Source organism: Rhamphochromis longiceps, linkage group LG8, assembly GCF_057381845.1.
Source record: "Rhamphochromis longiceps isolate RC_006_pf linkage group LG8, R_longiceps_female_GT1.1, whole genome shotgun sequence".
In the NCBI taxonomy this organism is placed as follows: Eukaryota; Metazoa; Chordata; class Actinopteri; order Cichliformes; family Cichlidae; genus Rhamphochromis; species Rhamphochromis longiceps.
In genome coordinates, this window is record NC_140564.1 from 30,629,696 (window position 1) to 30,654,163 (window position 24,468).

General features: G+C 40.3%; 1 protein-coding gene across 1 annotated transcript in view; it reads left to right on the plus strand.

The window, feature by feature from the left end:
- The first annotated feature begins 2,682 nt into the window (after nucleotides 1-2,682).
- The window catches only part of tbkbp1 (TBK1 binding protein 1), a 76,424-nt gene continuing 54,638 nt past the window's right edge, over nucleotides 2,683-24,468 (plus strand). Inside the window, exon 1 of the mRNA XM_085416986.1 lies at nucleotides 2,683-2,916. The gene's annotated coding sequence lies outside the window, so the exon portion shown is untranslated. The remainder of the gene's footprint in view (nucleotides 2,917-24,468) is intronic.

Here is a 24,468-nt window from a genome sequence, read left to right on the forward strand (position 1 = left end):
TTACTGAAACTATGAAATTTCACCTGTGAGGCTGAACCTTCAGAAGTAAAGATTGCAAAGTGTTCATCGTTCTGCATGGACAAAGAGTTCACAAGCAAAAGCTAGATAAGGTGAACTTGGGAATTTCATCATCTGTGTCTACATAATATTAAAAGATTCAGAGAATCCACAGAAACCTCTGAAAGGATGAAAACCAATACTGAATAGCAATGATCTTCATTGAGTACAGATGTGGTTCTGTAGTGGGAATCACTGTATGGGCTCAGGAACACTTGTGGAAACTACTGTCACTGAACACAGTTAGCATCCAAGTAAAAAAAATCCATGAACTGCTTTTTGTCTGAGAGATCTGAGTCTGATGTGCTGTTTGGAAATCGGGGACGTCCTACCCTTCAGGCTGAAGAGGAAAGACCTCACAGAACATGTTGTGAGTGCAAAGACTGGGCGCATTGTCTGTGATAGTAATGAAGTGGCATTAGTGCACACAGCATAGGTAACCACCACACCACAAAATTCTGGGCGGCATGGTGGTGCAGTGGTTGGCAGGTCCTGCACTTCTCTGTGGCTTCCTCCCACATTCCAAAGACACAAATGTCCACTGAACATGAACGTGGGTGTGAATGATTGAGTCTTTATGTGTACCTAGCCTCCCACCCTATGACAGCTGGGATAGGCTCCAGCCCCACTCCAAACATGAACTGGATAAAAAGGAGTGAGGGAGGGCTGGATACAGATTTTGGAGTAATATATTCAACTATGAAAACAATGTATTATTTTGCTCAAGGACTATTTCATGGAGATAAAGCCAAACTACATTCCTTAAACATTACAGGGTGAAAAAGTGCTTATTTAGCCTGCCTGCAGTCCAATCCTGCCACTCACTGAAATCACGCCACACATTATGAAATATTTTGTTTCAAAATATGACACAGGAGGCCTTTAACTGTGATGAAAACTTATATCAAGTAATAATAGGAAACAGTGTCTTTCAAAAGTCCAATAATGTTCCAAGTTCACAAACTCTTACACAGGGGATCGTTAAAAGACGAGGTGATGCAACGCGGTGGTAAACTTGCTCTGCTGCAACTTTGAAATGTTTTTCAGGTATCAAATTCAACGTGAGCACAAAAATCATGTCATTTGTTAGTTTCAACATCTGACACATTGTCTTTGCAACATTTTCAGTCTTTGCATTCTATGATTATTTACATTTTTACACAAGACTAGCCAATAACATAAAAACCTAAGCCTGCAAAGCAAATACACCATCAATTTTTAAGTGGACCACGACGCGTTTTGTGCACTGAAAGACAATTTTATAAAAGATTTACTGCTGGAAGTCCCAAATAAGACGTGCAAATGAAACAGCACTTTCTCCTTCTTGGCAGAGGTTATGCCCATTTCAGAAGTGGGACACTGACCCAAATTATCTATATGAGGGTCTGTCAGTTTTGGCCGGCGGTCATAGGTTCTGTCCAATAATATGACGCGAGACTGGCGTAAAAGACATCCATGGATTGGCACTTTATTAAAGAAGGAGCATGATAACAGCAAAACACTAACCACAACTAAACAAAATGGCTTCCTTTTATACTCTACCTTTTCCAGGTGAGCATCCGGAATAGCCCAAGTATGGGGGTTAACTAATCAAAATGAACACATAACCCTCCACACAAACAAACATACAATAACATTAAAGCACATCACAAACATATACATATTTCCAACACATACTATAAACAAACCAATAACATAAGCTTCACCCATTTCTATCTAAATTAAAACCCTCTTTATCCATACTCCCTAACCTGGCACACTGGTCTGCCCCAAGAGCTCTTAAACAGGTGATTGAGCCGCTTTCACTCTTTTGCTCCACATCCTGCAAGAAGCAACTAGGACAGGTGAGTACCTTTACAAGTTCTCATTTCGCATATGTTTAGGTTATTGATAAATGATTAACTGCAAGCAGCTCTAACTTTGGCTCTTCTCCGACACAGGTAGGATGGCCAGTCCCACTGTCTCTTTTCTGTTACAAGCTGTCAATTTAATCGTATGTCAAATAACCTAATAAAAGACTCCATAAGAACTAATGTTTTCTTTATTACCCCATTTTAAATTCCCAATCCAACAATTTATTATTAACAATACCAACCAGGTAATGGAACCCCTGGTCTCCATTACAGGGTCAAAGATGTAAAAGACGCAGCAATCAGACAGAGACCTGGATTTGAAATTGTGTTTCCAGTGCCTGACACTTCATCTAGCTTAGTTGGCACCAGTGCCAGTTCAAGCAGCGTTTTTTTCTTCACAGCTCTGAAAACAGAAGGTGTGAATAATTTTCATGTATAGAGGATGTAGCCATTGCAGGAGCCATGTGGCTTTAAATGTAAGCTGTTGAATTGTTTGCAAAAAAAAAAGCATGCGCTATAAATAACACTTCAGTCCCGTTATGTGCTGCTTTTATCTCATTCCCTTCTGCTGTTTGGGGACTCTGTAAGGACTTAATGCGTCTGGACTACAGGGTCGAAGTGTTATAACGTTCGTGTTTGCCTCAGTTTGCTGTCAGATTCTTAGCTCTCCCTCTAAAATGCAGGGTGACTCAGGCAGGAGACATAGATGTTCTCGTTAAAAGGAGAAACTAACGCTGCTATTCCCGCGACATCATCATCCCACACTAGTGGAGCTCCACGGTGCGCGATGTGATGCTCAGTCCTGCACAGTAGCAGCTACAGGAGACGTGCTTATCCCTGCCACAGGCGCACAGGAGCACGGGAGGAGGAGGACTACAGGAGCGGCCAGCGGGTTTTTCCCGGGCACCGGACACACCGTGAAACAGGACGCTTTTCCAGGGGGTGCTGTCCCCCCGCTTCCCACTCTCTCCAGCGATGGCATCCACGGATCGATCAACGGGAGCGCGTGAGTTTTTCTTCTTTTATGCAAAACGTGCAAAGGCTTTCATGTGACGGACATAGTGCGTGTGTGTGTGTGCTGGAGATAGAGAGCAAACTGCATGTCTAACACCACAGCCATGTTTTGGTCATCGCACTGATCGCCTCGTGTAAAAAAGAAAAAAGAAAAACGGGGATTTAAGATTTTATTCTTCTTTTTTTTTTTAAATACAGCATACAACTGTTTATTTATTATACGCTCAATTTATTTGCCTACAGCTGATGCGTAGCTCTCCTTAAAGGAGACGCGTGTGCTCGCTTCTCTGGCAACATCAGCACCACAAAGAGCGATGCCCCTGGCCGCAGGCAAGCTTCAACTTCGGCTCCGCGCTCAACGCGGTCAGCAAAGTGTAGACTACATCTGTTGGCTAGTGGTTGTCAAATCTGCTTTTCTCACTCTATATTGCTACTTAGGAGAGTTATGGAAAACAGTAAATTCTGCACAGCCTTCTATATATTTTCACTGCAGGCATAACTATCCTCTTAAAACCCTGCGAGAATATTTGGGAATTTCAGACATTTTCAGACTGAAAATATGCAAGCTGTTCTCGCAAAGCCACGCTTTCTTTCTTTTTTCTGTTGGTGCTGAAGGGGGATGTGTGCTCACTGGATTGTAGAAGCAGTCTGTGGAGCATTTCTGGCTGTGAAATACAAACAGTGCGCATCGGCTAAGTAAAGACAAATGAGAGAAGGAGGTGAAAAGGAAAACAAAGACTTGCCCTTTTCTCGTGGAATAGAAACACTTGCGTATGGATGTAGCTGTTCTTCGTGGTTCGTTAATGTGTTCGAGAAAAATGGAAAAGTCATGGAAAAACAGCCACGGGTTAAGAAAAATCTCACAGCACAACTTCACCCATGTATTCGCCTCTCCAAACAGAATTTGACTGTAATAGTAAGCTAGAGTGTGAACTGGGGAAAAAAAAATCTATCAAGTTTCATGCTGATGTCTCCAAAATAAATGTGTCTGTTTAACTGCAAAGCACACTCATCACTGAAGTAAACCGTCAGTAACTCAGTATCACATTTTTTGTCTATTTTGTAGATAGAAAAGAATTTGACCCATTGCTGATGCTTAAGCCGGTGGTTCACCAAACTGAAAGGGCTTAAAATTTGAATCTGAAGCAAAGTAATGGACAAGCTAGCTGACCAGGATCCGTCCAGCCTGGTATATAGACACAGATACTTGTGTTTAAGCTGCATCTCCTGGTTGTATGAATGTGGGTTGATGTGACTCCTGCACATGAGATGGAAATGGCACAGTGGAAACCAAGAAAATGGAGATTTGTAAGAGGTGTTTAATTAAAGTTGGAGAAAATGCTGTTCTAACCAAGAGCTTTTGGTGTATAAATCACACCAAAGCATGAAGTGAAAAATGAAGGAATGTGATACTTGAACAGGATCCAAGACTTGACTCTTAGGTGTGTGTTTGTGCCTCCAAATCTACCCCCTGACGTGGAATTCATGGTTTTGCATTTTTGTTTGTTTGTGTAGCTATTCAGCTGGCCTGAGTAAAAGTTTATGGATATGCAACCGTTGCAGACATGCTTGCACGGAGCCCAAAAAGCCCTCGAAAAATAAAACAACCAAGAAAAGGAGAAAAAATCTCTTAGCCTGATGGAGATCATGGGCACCCCTGGTGACAGTACAAAGATGCAGCATGTAGACAGCGGAAAAGCACCGTGTCCTCTGTGCAGGGTCAATGCACAAAATAATTTTTGTTTAGGTCCTTGTGGTTTGTTTTTGGTGTGTTTGTTAGCAAATTTACTCAAAGTTTTTTGTATGGATTTGTATGAAAAGTTTACCCCGGGTGTGATTTGGTTGAGCTTCACAGTGATTAACTTTTGAGGTCAAGATCATCAAAGCCTGATTTTTATTTTTATTTTTATTACTTTTACTATCCAAAAGTTAAAATGTCTGGTTATTATCCAATTAGGTCAAATCTCAAATTTTTAACTTACAAACTCAAACTTCTGAGAAAATAGCTACAATTGAGGAAGACAACTTGGAACTTCAATTTAATAACCCCAAATTTTGACGTATGGGTGCCAAAAACAACCCAGATCTCTGTAACAACAAACTTTGTTAAGGATTTTTTTTAACATCGAAAGATCGGAAAAAATTGCTAAATCTCCCATCATGTACTCACAATTCCATATTAAACTATAACGGCTTGATATTCCCACAAAAATGTTACAGACTAAGAGTAACACAGCATGCTGCTCATCATTATTCATTCAGGATGTGTTTAGATTAAATTATATTGTAGTTTGAAGTCGTTTGTCTTTCTTTTATGACAAACACAAAATGTTTTTGCATAGACTGAATATTTAAAGGATTCTCTCAAGAGTGGGCAGGGACATCGTGCTGAAAGGCAGTCGGGATTGTCTTCACGGGCCTCATAGCGTGTACACAGGTGCACAAGGAGGAAAGCGAACATTTGAGCATGAAGGAGTGCCTAGACCATGAAAACCTTGAATATCTAATCACTCTTTTGGGACTAACATCCCTGATCCGAGTCATTATTTCACATGTTCATATAGCCTTAATAATTAGCACCATGCGCAATCTGTCAGTCACTGTCAGTGCCTCTGCAGTGGCCTGTAAGAGGGGTCAAGAGGTTACATTAAGAACGCTTAACTTTAAGCTTCCCATCCATCTACAGAGCCAGATCTTACCGGTCTCCAGACTTCAGTTGATTAGCACCACTTCAGCTTTCATCCCACCCTTCTTGTCAGTTCCCAGGGGGTCGCCTTTGAGGGAGCTAATTTAAGTAAGTGAATCATAACTTTACCTGCTAATCACCAATCACATAACCACTGTACTGCTGTATCGTCCCTCATGGGTCCGGGCTTGTTTTGCTGTTTTTCTGCCCTCGTTAATCATGTTTTTTTCCCTCCACGCTTTAAATTGGATCGCAGCGAGCTCCTCCATGCTTGAAGCTGTTGTATAATGTACTTTGTTATTTGCTGATAAGTGCTGTTGATGCTGTTTTTTTGGAAACATGATGCGCTGTGAAGTGAGGTTAGAGTATGCCAGTGAGTTTACTCTCATGAGGAAATGGCCTCTCAGACAGATTTTGTTTAGAAAATTATTAGATTTATGCCGAGGACACAGTCTACACCTAATATTACATATGTTATTTTGGGGTTTGTTGTGTTTTATTTGATTGTATTTAGACACACTTGAGGGGAAAGTGTGCATCCCCAGCTCTGGGATTGAGCTTTCATTGTGTGAGACACACCGTCAAGTGTTTATATCATTTTTTTAATAATACAAAGTCTTTTTTAGGGGCGGCTGTTTGGTGCCGGCCGACTTTGAGACTTGCTCTATGAGTAACTCCTGTAATGTGTTTAAAGACAGTGTTTGTGTGTATTTGTGTGTGTGTGGAAGGAGTGGTTACTGACGCAATCACACTGAGAACATTGGCACCTTTCATTGCACAGAGGAAGTGTTTTTCTGTGCTGAATGAATTAACGTGCCGAAGCAAACGAGAATCACAGCTGAAACAGCTGCCGTTTGCACGACTCGTTCAGGGTGCAAAATCTGAAAAATCACATCCTTTGCAATACGCAGAATCTTAAGAGCAGATTTGCTCTGCAGGTCTAACATTTAACCCTTCTGGAAAAGAAATGCTTTTCAAATCGTTGCCTCAGTTTTGCAAAATAGAGAAACGCAGTCGATTATTAGGTCTGCTCAGCTCTGTGAGTGGCACATTTCGGGCTCTGCTAATCACTGATGTTTTTTTTCCCTGCAAAGTGCGCATTAAGATTCTGACATGCAAACATAAATCTGCTTTTCTGTTATCATTAGAAGAATTTCTCATCCAGACACGATTCATAATTAAATTATGCAAAGCTAAAAGCTGCCACTCACATAAATGAATAAAATCAATGCAACTTTTATATTACACAACACTACACACACACTCACACACTATATTATAGATGGACGCCCACATGACAAATAATGTAATTTGGTTGCTACAAGTTTATAAATGTAATGCTTGTAATGTAGTCTCATGCTGTTGGCCTGAATGAAAGATAAGGCGTGGGGAACAGAAGTCTGATTGACTCAAGTATTTCTGCTTCAAACTCCAAGTGAACTTAGTCATGCAACACATCATTTGGAAGCACAAAGGGATTTTTAGAGGGTTTCTCACATATGAAGTAGTACCCTTTAAGACCTGAAAAGGAGATATTGTGTAAGGTCAGTGGAGCTCCAATTATAGGGGTAGCTGCTTTGCAGAAATCACGACATAAAAATACACAAAGCTTGTGCAGAGCACTTTTAGGTAGGAAGTATTTTCTTTCTATTGTCTATTTAAGGTACATATCCTTATTTCCCAATGGGTCACCACAGTGGAGGGGACAAAACCCTCCTGTTTATACTAGGTACCACCACTAGGGGTAGGTTATTCGGCGTGTGAGGCAACTGTGCTAACCAACTAGCTAAGACTACAGGTCAAATTGTCATGGTCCTGGGTCATTTTGACCCAGTGTTCTTAGTTTTTCTGTAGTTTTGTATTTTGTTTCTTATGTCCATTGGATTGTTTGGTTTGGTATTTGGATTCCCCCTGTGTCCATGTTTTTATTGTGGTGTTTGCTCTGGTACAGTGTTCCCATCCTATGTGTTGTGTTCTCCTCATCCCCTCGTATTCATCCTTCTTCTCTGCCTCTCTCTCCGTGCTCATCTCTGTGTACTGTTGTGTTTAAGGTCCACATCTTGGTGTCAGTATCGTCAGTTTCGTGTCCTCCCTGCTCGGCCATGAGTAATTGTCTTCAGCTGTGTTCCCCGTGTTCCCACTTCCCTCGTTACCTTCTGTGTATTTATGTCAGAGTGTCCCTTTGTTCTGTGTTGCGTCGTCCCTCTAGGTTGTGTGCATTTTCCGTGTCTTCCCAGCGCCTCAGCTTTTAGTTGCTCCCAGTATAGTTTTATATGACTTATGTTCCTGTTAATAAAGACCGGCCTTTGAGTTCATCCCCGTGTGTCTAGAGCCGTGCATTTGGGTCCTCTCTTGCCTTCACACAGCTGCCGCATGACACAAATAATGCATTCTCACCAGGGAATTTACATAATCACGTTGCGTCAGATGCTATTTGTGTTTCATCATTATGCATGAGGTATTTTATGGTATTTTATTTTAGAGACTTACAAAATCAACTTCAGGAGGCTGGAGAGGTGCTGGTGACATAAGGTTATCTGCTATGAGACTGTGGTTCACATTTCCTTTGGACCATTATGTTTTGGACTTATTATCTGGGTTAGGTTCAGGCACTAGTGGCTCAGTCACAGCAGAGCACGGCAACCTCTTTGTGACTAGAAAAAAATCAGCAGTTCCCCGACATTTGTGTTGAGTTTTTTGCTGTTGCTGGTTTAGACTGAGGGTGTTGCAACCACTGAGCGACTGTTTTCGATCACACAATGGCTAAATACATTGCAACCTCTCTTAGACAGATTGGCAAAGCATTGCAAATAACTGGAGATTTGCAACACATTGAAATCAATGCTAAAGACCGCAACTCAGGGCATCTCTTTGCAACCAGTGATTCCACTCAGCTGCTTGTATTCTGCCTATATTCATACATAAAAACAAGGTTGCTGAGCACCTGTGTCATTTCGCAGTTAGATTGCTGCCCTGAAAGAACTAGGTGAGTTTTTGTGGAAGATTTTTGAATTTCTGTTTCAAATCTGGCAGAACTTGAATTCAAACTGGCAACAGATTCACGACAGATGGCAACAGATTCCTGATTTTTGCCAATTTATGACAGTTAATCTCAAAGAGATTGAACGTAATGGCCATCTTGACCCCTTTCAATTACAACCTGATAGCAGACTGATAGGTGACCTACTCTTATTGATGTTTTATTGCAATCGTGACACATCACAGTTGCTTTAAAGACAGCAGCTGACTACATGTGTTGACAGATCTGATCTCTCTCTCCAAAGAAACCATTTCAAAGGCAGTGATTAGGTCATGTCATGGTCTGCAACCACTGTTATATTGTAAAACCTGCTTGTCTAACACTATGTAAACACTTTGGGTGAAAACACACCCCATTGAAAAAACGTTAGGAGTTACAATCCCGCTTTGCCGATGCTGTAACCTGCTGTGTGCCACCAAAGAACTCCTTGTGTTTAACTAAGAGTTGCAATGCAGAGTTATACAATTGGTGGGTATAGAATACTTCCTTTGTGAAACTACTGAAGACAAGGTTTGTGTGTGTGTTTTTTCTTTTTTGAGTGCTGTGTTGGTTAACAGCAGGACACAAAAGAGAGCTATGAGTTCATTTGTATTGGCAGATGATCTTGGCTAGCTGTCCGTGGCTGCAGACTGAAGACAGTAGTTGGAGATGGCTGGAGAGCAGGACAAGCAGGTTTAATGCACAGTGAGCTGAGCCCAGGTAACTGAAATGAACCAAAGTACATGAAGAATACAAAACTAGGAACAAAAGCTGGCTCTAGCGTAAGTACATGAGAGACTAAAGGATCTGACAGCCAGTGAAATGAAGAGCTGGGGTATGTATGCAGCTGTGTCCTAAAAGAAGCCAATAGAGCTTAATGTTAGAACATTATGAATACAAAGTGTTCTCTAGTGTTAAAGTCATAGGCGGCATTGAGGTTTTTTAGTTCTTTAACAACTTCTAGCTCCTGACAGACAAGAGTAATAATTAACACCAACAGTTCTTGTCATTAAACACAAACATGTACAGTTTGGGTTTTTTAACATATGATTAACGCTGCTATTTTTATTGTGAGGATAGTTGGATGAGTCATTTTATTGTTCTATATAAATCTGTGTTGTTTTTCTTCCCTGAACCTTGCTGCCCTGCTGGACTGAATCTGGGAGCTGTCAGCACGTTAAGAGTGACAACGCTGAGCAGTACACACTGTCTTCTTCGTACAAAGCATAACTGTCGTTATCGTCTTCTGCAAACGAGATCTTTCAAAAGGCAGTTCTGACATGATAATGCATTGAAATAGTCAAAAACATGCAGAAAGATTGAAGCCATTCAAGCAAATAAAGGACAGAACATAACACAAAGGACAGAAAGTCGTGTTCTTTAAAAAAAAAAGAAAGAAAAGTTGGCAAAAATTCGACTAAAGCAAGTATGTCGTAAAGACCTTGGCCTCTCCAGCTTTCTGCTCTGTGAGTGACAAGCTGCTTGTGTTTAACTGCTGTGCTCTTTAGACTGGCTTCAAAAGCAGGATTTAATTTAAGACACTGCATGCGTTATTTCCTCTCATAGCTGAGTGTTCACTGTATATCGACTGCATCAGGACGGCACAAACTGTTATTGCACGTCTGTCTTCTTCGTCGTGACGCTTGCACAGCCTGCGTTGGCTTATTGCAGCTTCGACGATAGCGTTAATGATGTTCTCACCTCAGGGGATGTCACGGGGAGATGGGATTAACGACAACGAATAATTTTCTAATGAATTAGAATTAATTTGAGTGTCAGGTCAAAATGATGACGTAGAATTGATGTAAATGGATTGCATCACAGCTCAGAGGTCTGCTGGGATAATAAAGTGTTTATTATCCACTAAATGAGGCGGTTATTTCCAAAATTTATTGGCCTTTGCTGTCATCTTGAATTAAGTCTTTGATCGATTCTTAATTTAAAAATATTGATTATTGCAGCTTTCTCTAGCTTTATTAAAACCATTCTGTTCCACACTGTTAATACGTATTTGATCAAACTCAGGCCTCACTTACAGCCCAACATTTAATCAAAAGGAAATTGTGGATTTATGTCAATGTATTTCATTAGTTAAATTATAGGGGTTTAGTTTTATGGATGGCATTGTTAGATTAACAGTAACTCTCAACGAGGTTATTTGGCAAGAGATACGACATTGCTGCAAAATGAGGCACAAACAGTCACGGTGCACGGCATGCAAAAGTCTTGAGCCTTCCCATTTCTTTATAGTTTCTTTATAGTGGTTTATAAATTCAATTCAATTTATTTATAATGTGCCAAATGACAACAACAGTCACGTCAAGGCCCTTTATATTGTATGGTAGAACCTGCAATAATGCATACAGTGAAAAACTATCATATGATTCCTATGAGCAAGGGAGGACAAACTCCCTTTTAAGAGGAAGAAACCTCCAGCAGAACCAGGCTCAGGGAGGGGCGGGGCCATCTGCTGCGACCGGTTGGGGTGAGAGAAGGAAGACAGGATAGATCCCAATACCTATAAATTATTCAAGCATAAAAATGGCAAAGGGATGAATTGTGTTATGTCTACACATAACTGACAACTTGGCAAGAACCTAGCAACCTGTCAAAATAACACAGTTTGTTCCCATTTCTTTAGCTAAATCTATTTAAAAAATGCAAAACATAACACAGTTTGACAGGCATAAGATACTCAAAATAATCAAAATACAGGCGTCAACAATGTCACCATTAAGCTTTTTTGTTGCTAGGAAGAAATTTTTTTTTAAATTGTTTATTTTTTTTTTACAGACAATGGTGCACATAGAAGTTGCAATTAATAATCCACTTTGTTCACTCAGCACCTTGATGATGCTGTAGTTTCCACTCAGCACCTGAGAGTCGGGCTCAGCCTTAGGAATATGAGGTCGTTTGTCTCACTCTGCAGTATCATCACTGGTGGCCAGCGAACATTAGACCGATTGCATGCGCACACACAGCAAGGAAGCATCCTGCCTAGAAACAGTCCCGACATAACTCTCAGACAATTTATGCAAAACTTATTTCATTTTCCTCCAATAGATTCGCCACTGTTCCATACTTTAGCTTTCAGTGTCTCCTGCCCCTGGGTCAGCTCGCTGGGAGGATCTACTCACTTATGTGTTCATATACATAAATATGGACGTTTATGTAAGCTACTTACTGACTGAATCACTAAATGAAAAGAGAGAGCACAGGCCCTGCTGGCTGACGGAATATTCATGGATGGCTTTCAAGGGTCACCAGGGGTAAAGGAAGAAGGAGACAGGGAGAAAAAACAGGGAATGACTGCCACTAACTGCTGTGTGTCCTGCCTTTATGTTTTATTCATGTGATGTCTCTATTTAGGCCTGGCTGTTAAATAAGTCAAAGTATTGCAGGCTAGAGCAAGTCAGGTACTCAGTTGTGTAAGTCACTGCAGCAGGTTTCTCTGTTTGACATCTGTGAAAATAGAATTTTCTAACAGTCATCATTTTGAGCTAAGATAATGATCATTTCCGAAAGATGCTAACCAGTCACGACTGGTGACTAAATGTTAATCATTTTAATAGAGAAAGCACCAAAATCCAATTAAGCACAACCCCCAGGCTCACCTGCATAAAAACAGACATAAGAGGCTTCTTTTGAAGTACGGTTGATAACGGTGATTGGTTCCAGAGCACAAAGTGTCTCTTTTTAATCCAAATAAAAGCAAAAGTAATGTTAAGTCAGTGATAGACAGTTCCCATGAGCCTCAAAATCCACTCAGATTTCACTAATCAGGTTTATGGCACAGTGGAAAATGCTGCACAACTTGTTACACCTGGAGAACATATAGGTGACAAAGCTTTGATAATTTCAGGGAATAAATCCTCTTGAGGCGACCTCCTGGTTACCTTCAGGAGACAAAAAGGTAAAAAAACAACAACAAAAAAAACCCAAACAAATCTGGAGACACAGATATAAATATGTCCTTTTTTTATTACAATACTTTGATGTTGTGGTTTAAAATCTTTTTGGAAATAAACGTTTGAGAGAAATATCAATTTTATGCAACTCTGGGAGAATTTCAAAGACATGGGCATCAGTTTTATGAGTACTGACTGCTAAGTTCAAGTCCAAAAAGGCAAAAAAACAAAAACCCTAAGCAGTCACACATTCAGATATTAACAGCCCGTCCCCTTGTTATCCAAACTTGAGTGAATGGAATTATTATCCAAGCTGTCCATTGTCCACTGAGCTGTGAAAAATGCTAATGGCATTTAGAAATGCTCCATTTCAGCTTCTACATCCAAATAAAGTCGTTCAGATGAGATACTGAGGGAAGTCGCCTGAACGCTTGAATATCTTGCCATGTCAGTGTAAGAGTTTATCATACTAGATATAACAGATGATTAAAACTACAAAAGTAAATTGTACAACGAGGTGATGAAAGCATTCCTCAGAGACTTTGGTCCATATTGACATGATAGCATCACAGAGTTCCTGCAGGTTTATTAGCTGCACAGCTGTCATGCAAATGTCCATTTGAGTGCATTAAACTCACTGTCATGTTGAAAGAATCACTTTAAGATTATTTACATTTTTTGACATGGCCTGTTATCCTATTGAAAGAATCAAACCATCCGTAACAGATGGGAGAGGTCAATGTGACCAGAAAGCCTTGCATTTCTGCACATGTCAGTCTACTTTGAATTTGTGTTAATCAATTCTCTTGAAATAAAAAAAATGCAGTGTATGAATTCACTTTGCTCTCTGTCTAAAGACCTTTTTCAAAATGTTTTTATATAACTGTGGTGTAATATCTGTGGGCTAAGAAAGTGACCACTGATTCTCTCTTTACTGCTGCTTCTGTAAAAGCCAGGGGCAGCCCACCTGCATCGAGGCTCTCCTTTCAATCAGAGTTTTGGCTTTGGTTGAGTCACTTTACCATATTCTTTCAAGCCTCACTTCTTTCAAACTCGTCTTTGCTGCTCTGAGAAGAAGAAAAAACCTCATACCTCCCACTGCCCTGTCACAACTGTTTCTCCATTGTTCAGCAGAAACCCCACTGACTGCACCAAATACCACCAAGACTTTGCACAGCAGTAGAGCAGGAAGGTGATAACGAGGAATGACTTTTTAATAAATATATATATAGATATACATAAAACACCTTGAACATTGTGTTGCAGCTGCAGGGATGATATAACACGGTTGTGTTGCTTTTGTTGTTGGAGGACACCTGGTTGCTGAGGAGACTGAAGGAGTGATGTAACAGTAGTGTAATGTGACCACTCACTCTCTCTGCCCACTCAAGGCACCAAGCCAACCAACAGAGGGATAATGTAGTGTAATATGCATGCTGTTAGTGCGTGTTTGTGTGTATGGGTGTGTGTGTGTGACCAGATCAGCTGTGTGACAGAGACTTGTAGTAAAAGCAGAGCAAAAGAGGCATAAAAAGGATTGTGTGTGAGACATTGAGAAATCCTTGTTCGGGAAGGAGGTAGAAAGTCCGTTTTGGGCCTGGAGTCTTCGTGCTCACTGGGGATTCATGTGATTCTTTTTGTGTCTCTGTAAAACCAGGTTACCCACTTGCTTGTCACTCGTTACAGGACTTCCTAAGCTTAGTCTGGTGCACCTAAAAATATCTCCTCACACTATGAGAATGCCCCACCAGTGCTTTGTATGCCTTTGTTGACATCTCTGAAAATGTTTGCCGTTTTAATGTTGCTGCTGCTGCGACTTTATTCATCTCCTTTTAAAGACGTATACACACATATATACTCAAAACCGAAGACAACCTTCCTTTCAGTCTGTACACAAGTATGTCAGATTTTGTTTTACTCAAGCCAAGAAAAAAAAAGAGCAGTCAGGCATATTGACAACCTCTATCAGAGGAAAGATGCCTGCTTCTGGCTGGAGACAGATCCGACCAACAAAATGTCATCAAACTGACTCTGAGGATACAAAGAATAATTTCATTTGAGGCATAATCTTTGGATTCTCAGCACAGCACAGCCACAGCACATAGATTTCCAATAAATATGTAGCTGACAAACAGTGTGCATCAGATCGAGTGACACGCAGGTCACACAGGAAGACTGAGCGGAAGCACAATGATCTGTTTGGACCTTCAGCAAAAACAGTGCTTGTTAGTTTTCCAGTGCAGGTCAGGGGGGGTTATCCTAAAATCTGATATCCAATTCTTGACCACAAGTGGCACTACTGAGCCAATGTCCTGATAACAAGAGGTATGAGCATGGAGATGAATGTCTGCTAATGATCAGTGACTTCAGTCTTCTATATGGCTCATGGCTAATCTGCAATTCCTGTTCCATCTACAGTAAAACCCCCCAAAAGTAAAAGTCAACCCCACTATTAAAGTTAAAAGACATGACATAAATGAGGCCCTGGTGGGTTCCAAAGCAGCTTGCAGACAAAGTAGCAAATATAGGCAGGCTAAAGCAAGTAAAACAATTAAATGAAACATTAACAACTGGACAGAAAGGAAACTATCAGCTGATGTTGGCTGGTATTGCGATCAGCTGATCTGCTGGGACTGCAGGCTGAGATTGACTTTGTGGTCTGCCTGAACTAATAATATAGTCAATTTTTTATCATGCCTCCCAGGTATGCAACGTCTCTCAATCTACTTCATACACATCCAGAATTGTGAGGAGAAAGAAGAAATAATAAACAGAACGGGATTTACTAGTTAAGTCGGAGATCAAAGAGCGCCTCCTCATTGGAATCCGTACTCCGTTAAATTTTATTAACAACGTTTCAAGTGACTACAAGTTTTTTTTCTGAGGAAAATACAGAAATAAAAAAAGAGGTGCATATGCAGAAAAACGACGAGTGACATTTTAATGATCTACTCATCACACATTCATATGTCAAGTTATCCTTGCTTCAAAGGAAATACAGCCTCGATTTATGAAAAATAAACAGCTTTACTGATGTTTGAGATCAGTCAGAATTTTGGGGTATGCCACACAAACGCACCCCAGCACACCAGCAGACATGCTTAATACTGCTAATGCCTGCAATGTCAGTGTAGTTAGTGGCTGTTAGTGTGAAAAGAATGTAGGCTATTTGATATTTGAGAACTATTTGATAACCTGCTTTGTTTTCTTCTTAACACGTCCAGTGGAGGAACTGCTTATTGCCGATACATCATTATTATTTATTTGATTAATCAAAGATAGTAAAGAAGTTAGTGATAATATAATAGTTTCGGGTTTTCAGGGATCCTTTGAAGTGGTAAATGTACTGCACTGACTCCAGCACACACAGTTTTAAACTTATAAACTTGCACAAAATTACTGGTAATAAAAACAAAAACTGTTTACAGCCAAGAAAATACTTATATTAGCCAATAATACAGTATTTATACGTGGTTGCTACTATATTCAACCTTGAAAAAACACACAAGTATGATTAATTATAATTAATATTTGATCAATCTCAAATTAAATCAGAAAGAAAGGATCCAATCCACTAGTGTAACGACTTCAGCAGCCAATTTTTAGGTGCCTACATTGCAGCACGTAATAAGGATATCCGAGCCAGTATTTCCAGTTTCATCTGCTGAGCATCAAAACCTAGCTGAATTGTTGTCAAAAGACAGAGTGGTTTGCCACTGTAATTTTTGTTTTGTAATATTTCCTAAATGGACTTGACCATTTAAGACTGACACCCACAAAACTGTAACACTGCAGTCATTTTAATCATTAAGGATTAAATCTGGAAGAACAGCTCATTCTGTGAATCCAGGCTAATTCGTTCACTGTCTCATAGAAACAGCATTGCATCTATTCAGCGTCCAAGAGCTTTGTTTCCTGTAGGAAGGCCTTGACAGTGTTGTTTGCTGAGTGGGCTGCTGTCCGTGGTACTGAAAGCCAACAACCAGATGAACTGTCCACAAAAAGACATAGTGAATTCATGTCCCATTGCAAGTAAACACAATAGTACTGAAAATTAGGAAGAATTTTTTTTCTTCATACTCCACATAATATCTCCCAAATCTGAAACTCTCGACTTGCACCGGTAGCGCTATCGTAGATGCTACAAGAAGGTTGGAAATGAGCTGCGTGAATCATACACACGCCGCCTCGTAATCCCGCGTGACTAAAGAAAACAGATTTTTGGATCCAAAATCCATGAAGACTGTTTTGCTCTCCTCATATATCACCTTGTTTTATTGTTGTTGCTATTCAGTCGAAGCCCTTTCCGCCACCTTTTTAAGCATTTTTTTTACTTAAAGCTAGATGACAAAAGCTGGAGGATTAGTACATTTATGCAGAAGGTTACTATCTTTAGAGAATAGATGCACAGTCCTTTCCTTTTGCTTGGGTGAATGGTGCGTCTTAAGTTAAAGCTGGTCTACACGTGTGAGAGAGACACGTGAACTGAAACATATGGGTTCAGTGCCCTAACAAGTCTGCTGTTGCGCCTTTGTCTGAGTGTAATAATTGGCTGTCGAATGCAGTTCTCCTACCTCTACCTCTAAACAGAAAGCATGGCACAGGCTGCAAACCCCTTTAGCCTCTTTTCTTTTAATCATCTCTCCCTGCTCCTTCTCTCAGAGTTCTACCTCCAAGTTCTACCTTTATTCATCCAATCAGCTGTGCTGTAATCTACTGTAGTCGTGTCCTTTATCCTTCACAAGCGTCGCATGTCCCCAGCTCCCTCAAGTCAGTTACAGTGAATTTTTCACTGCCTTCTGTCATTCATATGTTTGTTCTTGTCACTCCGCTGGCAGCTCAGACGCCTGTTCCTATCAAACAACAATCGTGCGGTGACTACCGGTGCATGCATACCTCCTTTATTATCCACAGAATGAAAAAGAGACACACGTGAGGCTGAAACTGATGACTTTGGTTGGATCCCATCCATACTGAAATGCACTCCATGAAAGCGCAGAATGGAGTAGTTCAACCCTTTTGGTAAGGCTTTCAGTGTGTTCTGCAGTTTAGCTGGCTGGGGACTTACACAGACACATGGATAGCTCACATGGATAGTGTACAAGTGAGATGAAAGTTTTGCTTGCCATAATGGCAGACGAAATTGTGCTTACTTCCACTGACTGCTTACTAGCGTATGGTTTGGATTTGCAAAGAGTATGCTGCTTGGAGAAACAGATTTAGAGGCAGGGTTCCTCAAAGCACCTCAGGGGCTTTTGTGAGCACTTGGATTACATTTTGTAAGAATATTTGAAAATTAGTTTATATAATTTTAATATGCACTGACTCTAAAAGAGGTGCAGCAAAGTAAAAGGGATGCATCACAGTTTTTGTGTTTGCAGATGCATCAAGTTTCTCTAATAACCAAGTCCTAAATGGTGGCTTCAAACATCGGAATAAATCCCCAAGTTTGTTTGATGAAATACTTCCTAATTTGCTCTAGAAATGAGAAAACGTTTCTCACTTGCTCATTTGAAATTTACAGAAAAATTCTGTCATAGCAGCTTCATAGCTTCCTTGGCTAATAAAAAAAAATCTCAGCGACATTCTGTCATATTAGCTGATCTCAGTGCCACATCAGCTAGTATCTTTGTGCTCATCCGACTGGCAAGTCTCATAAAGGGGCTTTTTTTGCTGTGTATATGACACCCACCTCCACCCCAACACCAACTTAATCAGTGTCATATCATTGATGTCTGCTCAGTTTTGTAACGGGGCGCCGCTGGGGTTTTTCCTCCCTCTGGCTTTCCATGGATGTGTGGGACGTCCAAGATCAAAACTCTACAACCAAATATAAACAGAGTCCAGATGGAAAAGGTTTTCAAAGCAATTCCTAAAAATTCAGGTAACACACTCACACTTCCATGGATTTTATTCTGGGCTTTTCAAAACACTGTCTACATTATTTGCTCTAATGTCTCTTTTATCTGATGCATGTTCTTTCAGTTATTATACGTACTCGTGTGTTCTCGACTGTGGCAATGTGACATTTAGATAAACTTTAGTGGCCTTTACACATGGCTACATTGGTGTTGTAGACCTCTACTGACCTCCACTGTGCAGCCACAAACAATCCACTTCTCAAGAGTTAAAACAAGACGGAACAGCCGATTAAGTGTTTAGGTGATCAAGAGTAAATTGATTTGAAACAAATTTTATAGTTGAGATGTAAGCTGATATTTAAGCAGAAATGCCACCGTTTAATTGGTATCTCTGCTCAAATGTTAATATATTTTACATAAGAATAGATTTTCTGTCATTTGTAGTTTAAGGGTGCTACCTAACCAACATACCCGACCAAGTTTTCTCCCTTAATTGCTTCAAACATCAAGCAAAGTAAAAGCCGTATGGTAAAAGAATTCAGGTAAAATTAGTTCACTGTATATTAAAACAAATAAGTCTTGATTTACCACGAGAGGAGTTACAAGATGGAGGAGAGAGGACCTAACACAGCTCAATTTTAGCAGTTGAGATTTTCATGGTTAATTAGATTATGTTGAGTTAAATACTCGACATAATCTGGCTTTTGGGACCATGGGGATCAGTTGCATGTTTTGCAAGCTGGTAATTTGGTCTTGGCCTCCCAGTATTGGACTATCCCCTCAGACTTCAATAGAGTTCCCTGAGTACATTTTCCTTTGCACGTACTCGTCCCCCCCCCCCAATCTTTTGATTCCCCCTACATACAGTCACATGCATGCATGTGTACACACGCTCACCTTTTCATCTTGCAGTACTCTAGTCTTTACGCGAAGGAGAGCATCACAGAGCCTGGTTTAAAGTGCGTGTGTGTTTTAATTCTTGGTTGGTTCTCCTTTCCTGACTCATCTTCAAAGGCCTGGTTGAGATGACTTATTTTGGATTGATGTTATGACTACATTAGTTAGGTCTGGGCCAGGTGTTTAGTTTTAATTGTTAACGTTTGTTATGTAAGTGGATATCCTCACAAAGCCATTTAAAGATAAACGCATATTGCAGTGTGTGTGTGTTTATTTAAACATCTCTGTGAGCACCAGAAACTGGCACTTGTGGGGACCAAATGCCCGTCCTCAAGAATTTGAAGGCATTTTTGAGGCTGAAAATGTGATTCTAGAGTTACAGTTAGGTTATGGTTAGGTTCAGGGTAAGGGCTCGGTTTAGGCATTCATTTCTGATGGTTAGGGTAAGGAGCTAGGGTGGGCATTATATCAATCAGATGTCCCCACTAAGACATGAAAACAAGTGTGTGTTTGTGTGTGTGTATATGTGTGTGACAGACTGGTGAAAAAGAGAGCAGCCCTCAGCGGTTGAGCGGCATGTCCTTTGCCAAGGACAGTGACTTTCATTAAAGTAATGTACTCACACCTTACAAAGAGGTACACGTGCTGCTGTAAAACACACACAGGGGACACGCATGTGCTGTCGATATTTTTTATTCATGATCTCATCCACGTGCGCTCATCATGAGTGCATGCATCGCTCGTGTTTATCATATATTCTTTCTGATCCAAGCCACTGCTCTCTTTTCCCTCACACATCATCTTGTCTCTGGACTCATCCAACATGCATCAGCAGCAGTGGCAGCAGCAGAAGCATGCACTTCTAATTAATCAGGAGCCACAGATTGTCACATCAGCACTCAGAGCCAATTAAACACTTGGTTATATTTTCTGTCTTTAGCAGCCTCTCGTAGATCTTAATGTCTTAAAATGATGGAAGCCATGGTTGGAATCAACCTCTCTTTTTGCAGCTCAGTGTAGTAGATTGCGTATTTGCTGAGGGGTACGATTGGATATGAATGCGTTATAATGTGGATATATAATAAAGTTGATTTCTAATAAAATTTTAGGCTCCGGATCTCCTCAGATAAGCCCATAACTTGTTAAAACCACATTATGTGTGGTGCTTTAAGATGCATTTGTGTGGATATGCCCACTAAATATGTTCAGGTTTTTTGTGCAATTTCCATGAATCCGGCATCTGAATAAATATGCAGTAAAGAGAAGTTAATTTGAGTAAAGTAGGGTAAAAATTGATATCCAAATAGACATGGTCTTAATTCTGAATGCATTTTCATGACTGAAAATAACAGTGACTTTTCCACTTTGCTCTGTTTGCATTACTTCTCGTTCTCATGCATATTTGGCATACCATCATTTTTCATATTTTTACATTTTAAGCATATTTGTGTGCATTTGTGTGCATACGTGTGTGTGTGTGTGTGTGTGTGTGTGTGTGTGTGTCTCTAACAGTCAGTCTTTTAGTCAGTGTATGACAGCAGAACAGACATACTGGAGGAGGATGTGATGTTCTGTGAAGCGAACGAGCCTTCAGATGCCGGGAAAACAAGACAAAAGTGGGATCCAAGTAAGAGTCAGGGCCACTGGCGCTGGAATGATCTGAGCTGTCAAGGCCTTTGGCTGGAGTTAATGTATGTATGCACGAACGTGTGATGGCATCTGACTGATGCTGCTTTCCACTACAAGGCTGTGAAGCTTTGCAGTGCTGTACCGTTTTGCATTACAGCGTCTTCCCCGCCACCTAACCCACCCTTGCAGCAAGTTTTAAAAGAGTCAACAACTGCGGCATCACTGCAAGGAGCCACAAAACTAAACCCGCACTGTGCCATGTGTGTAATGATTATGAGATGTTATTAAATAAACCATGAGAGCCATCTCATCCCATGGAGGATGGGGCATAAGTTAAAAAGCTTCATCACAAAATTAGGACAGCAACAAACTCAATCCTCTTCATCATGAATAAAAAGGAAGTTTGATTCTCCAGTCCATGAAATGTCAGAAAATGAAGAGAAAAATATCCGTCTGAGGTTTTCAGAGAGCAAGAAGATATCTTTACGTCCATTGTTTTGTGCCCTTCAAAGCTAATCAGTGTTTGGCATTTGATAATAAGATTGGACTAAGAGGCTATTAAACACCAAATAAACAAACATACATATACATAAAACACCTCCTGCTTGGTTGCTAGAGTCTTTTATTCTGAAAGGACCTGTAGCTTAGGCTTGCTAATATTGCTAATATGTGGTAAATAGATATCCCATCCATCCATCAAGTTTTTTCATGTAATATTATTGTTTATTTATTTATTTGTGATTATTTAGTAATCTGAAACATATTTGGTTTGTGGATTACAATTTTGAAGCCTCAGTTTTAGCTTTCTTTGTATTTGGTAGCCAAAACTCAAACCCTATCCTTATTCTTATGGCATAAAAGTAAATATGTTATTTTGTCAATTACATCTCAAGCCCGAACAATAGATTTTTAAGATGTGTACGCACTGCAACTTAAAAAAAAAAAAAACAGCAGCAAAAACTGGAGAAAACACAACAAAAACAGAAAAAATACAGCTAAAGCTCACAAAAAATGTTTCAAAAAAATAAATAAAAAGCTTACAATACACAACAGAAGTGATTTAGGGAAAACTTTAAGATGACGGAATAGCTGTGGTAAGCAACTAATAGCAAACATATAGCTACAGTATTACTGGTATATGGGATACCAGTATTTTGGTGATCTAAAAATACAGCCAATATTTTTTTTCCTTTAAGACACACAACATGGACAGAGTTTCCTAAAATTTGTTATGTGTAGTTATTTTTGCTCGTTTACACTCTGGATTAGCTGGTTTTTGTGTGTGGAATCCCAAACCTGTGTCAACAACAAGGAAGCAGCACAGTGCCCTCTGGTGGACAAACTATGCCACATCAACACTCATATTTGAACATATTTGAAGGGTGTTTCAGTCTTTTCTTTACTTTTTTTTTTTTTACATTTTTTTCTATTTAGCGCTGTTATAAAAGCTTATATATAGCTAAGATTGGCGGTCGTGCAGTGTGCGACACACTGGGTTGGTGCATTAGCGAGATGGGCTGGTATGTCTACACCAGTTTCAGTTGCTGTGAAATACATGGTGGATATAACACAAAGATTTTTTGTGAAAGAGTTGCATCTGGAAACTACTCCGTTTACAGTGGATGGTGGATCTGTAAAGCTAGAGAGTCATGCAACAACTCGCTCTGGGTATATTATTATGAGCAATATGTTTCCTATAATGTCATTTTGCCCTAATATTACTAATGTAATGTGGCACAAACATTCAGCACAGTTTTAAATATCCCGCTCTGACCTCTAGACTAACTGCACCGACAGCTCTGTCACATTTTCTCATCATACTGTGCATCTCATCTTACTGAGCAGCCATCTTTCACTCCAGCCTGCTGGCGTGCCAACTGTGCAACGAGACAAAGCATTGTGCTCTCTTCCTTAATGCGCTTTTTACCAGCTGAGACCAAATTACAGGCTTTGTTTCACTGGGAAACACACTAGTACTCGTGAGTCATCCGACTCAGTCATCGTGTCAGCGTGTGTGTGAGTGTACTGCATGTACACCGCATGTGTCCGTGAGAGTGTGTGGTCGTGGTTAAATGGGGAGGCTACATTAAGTTGGTCAAAGGAGGCAGGACTTTAATTGCAGCCCGAAAAGAAAAGTCATTCTTTTCTCACCCTCTGTCTTTTTGTCTTTGCTTCTGGGCTGCAGCTTAGCTCGACTCAGATTTCAGAGTGAGGGAATCCAAGTATTGGATTGGCTATAATAATAATGAGGAGATTAATGTCTTTTGTGGGGAAAGTTCTCATTCAAAGTCAAGATAAAGGTTTTTTCTAACCCACTCAGAGTGGGTTGGGGGGAGGGGGGGCTGTGATAAACTTTGCTGCTGAATACCAAGATGGATGAATGACAGTGAGAGAGCAAGAGAGAGGGAGGAAAGACGGGGTGGTGGTGGTGGGAAGAGAAAGGTGAAGGAATTGACTATTTGTTTCAGCTTCGGTGGAAAGAAAGATGAGGGGAGGATGAGAGATGGAGCTGACAGAAAACAGAGAGCAGAGAGCAAAAAACCCCACAACTCATTGTCTCCATTCTGCCCCTGCCATCAATCTCCCAAATGGCAGCTGCCTTACTTACACACAAAAACACGCACACGTACACACAGATAGTTCTGTGGCCGCCTGCATACACAGCTGATTCCCCCAGTGATGAATCATAGAGCAGTATGGCATGGCACAGAACGTCATTTGTTAGAGCTGGTGTCTTTCTCCTGCACCAACAGGCTGTATAAGTGCTTTGCATTATTCATCATGCATGTGTGACGTGTCTCTGTAGGTGTGCTTGGATGTGGACCTTATTGGCACATGACGTAGGCTGAGCTGTGTGCATATGTGTGTGTGTGTGTGTGTGTGTGTGTAGTACGCACGTGTTCAAAGAGTACATGGAGTTCCAGTCTTAACATCACACAGCAACAGCAGCTTATTGAACAGACATAGATGTTAGTCAGCCAACAGTCATAAAAAATAGACTTGTGTTAATTTATTATGGCAGGTCTCCAGTTACCGCTGCTGCTTTTAAAATCATTCATTTGATTTGTTGTGAATATGAATATTTGCTATAAAAAAAAAGCACATGAAACCAGCGATCTGTGTGGCTATGCATCATTTAGCTAAATGTATTATTCATTTGAGGGCCACATTTAAGGTAAAGCTTTGCATTTTTCAGGTTTCATTAAAATTTTGCTTCTGCAAAATCTAGAAATATGAGCCTTTCATAGCTTCCCAAATAAACATGATTTTTTAACACATCTATTTTTGATGATATCCTTCATTTATCCTCGTCATTTTTCTCATTAAAATCAAATATGTTTTTCAAGAAACACTTAACCAGGAAGACAGTACATAATACATAATGACACGAGTACAACTATGACACACTAAGAGGAGTGCAGTTTTAACAGCAATCACACTGACATAGTATTTTTCCACTCCTTTAAATGTCAGTCCTTAGTAATCAGACATCAGTTTCAGGTGCTTCTGTTGATGATTTCAGGGAAAAGGCTCAGCATATTTA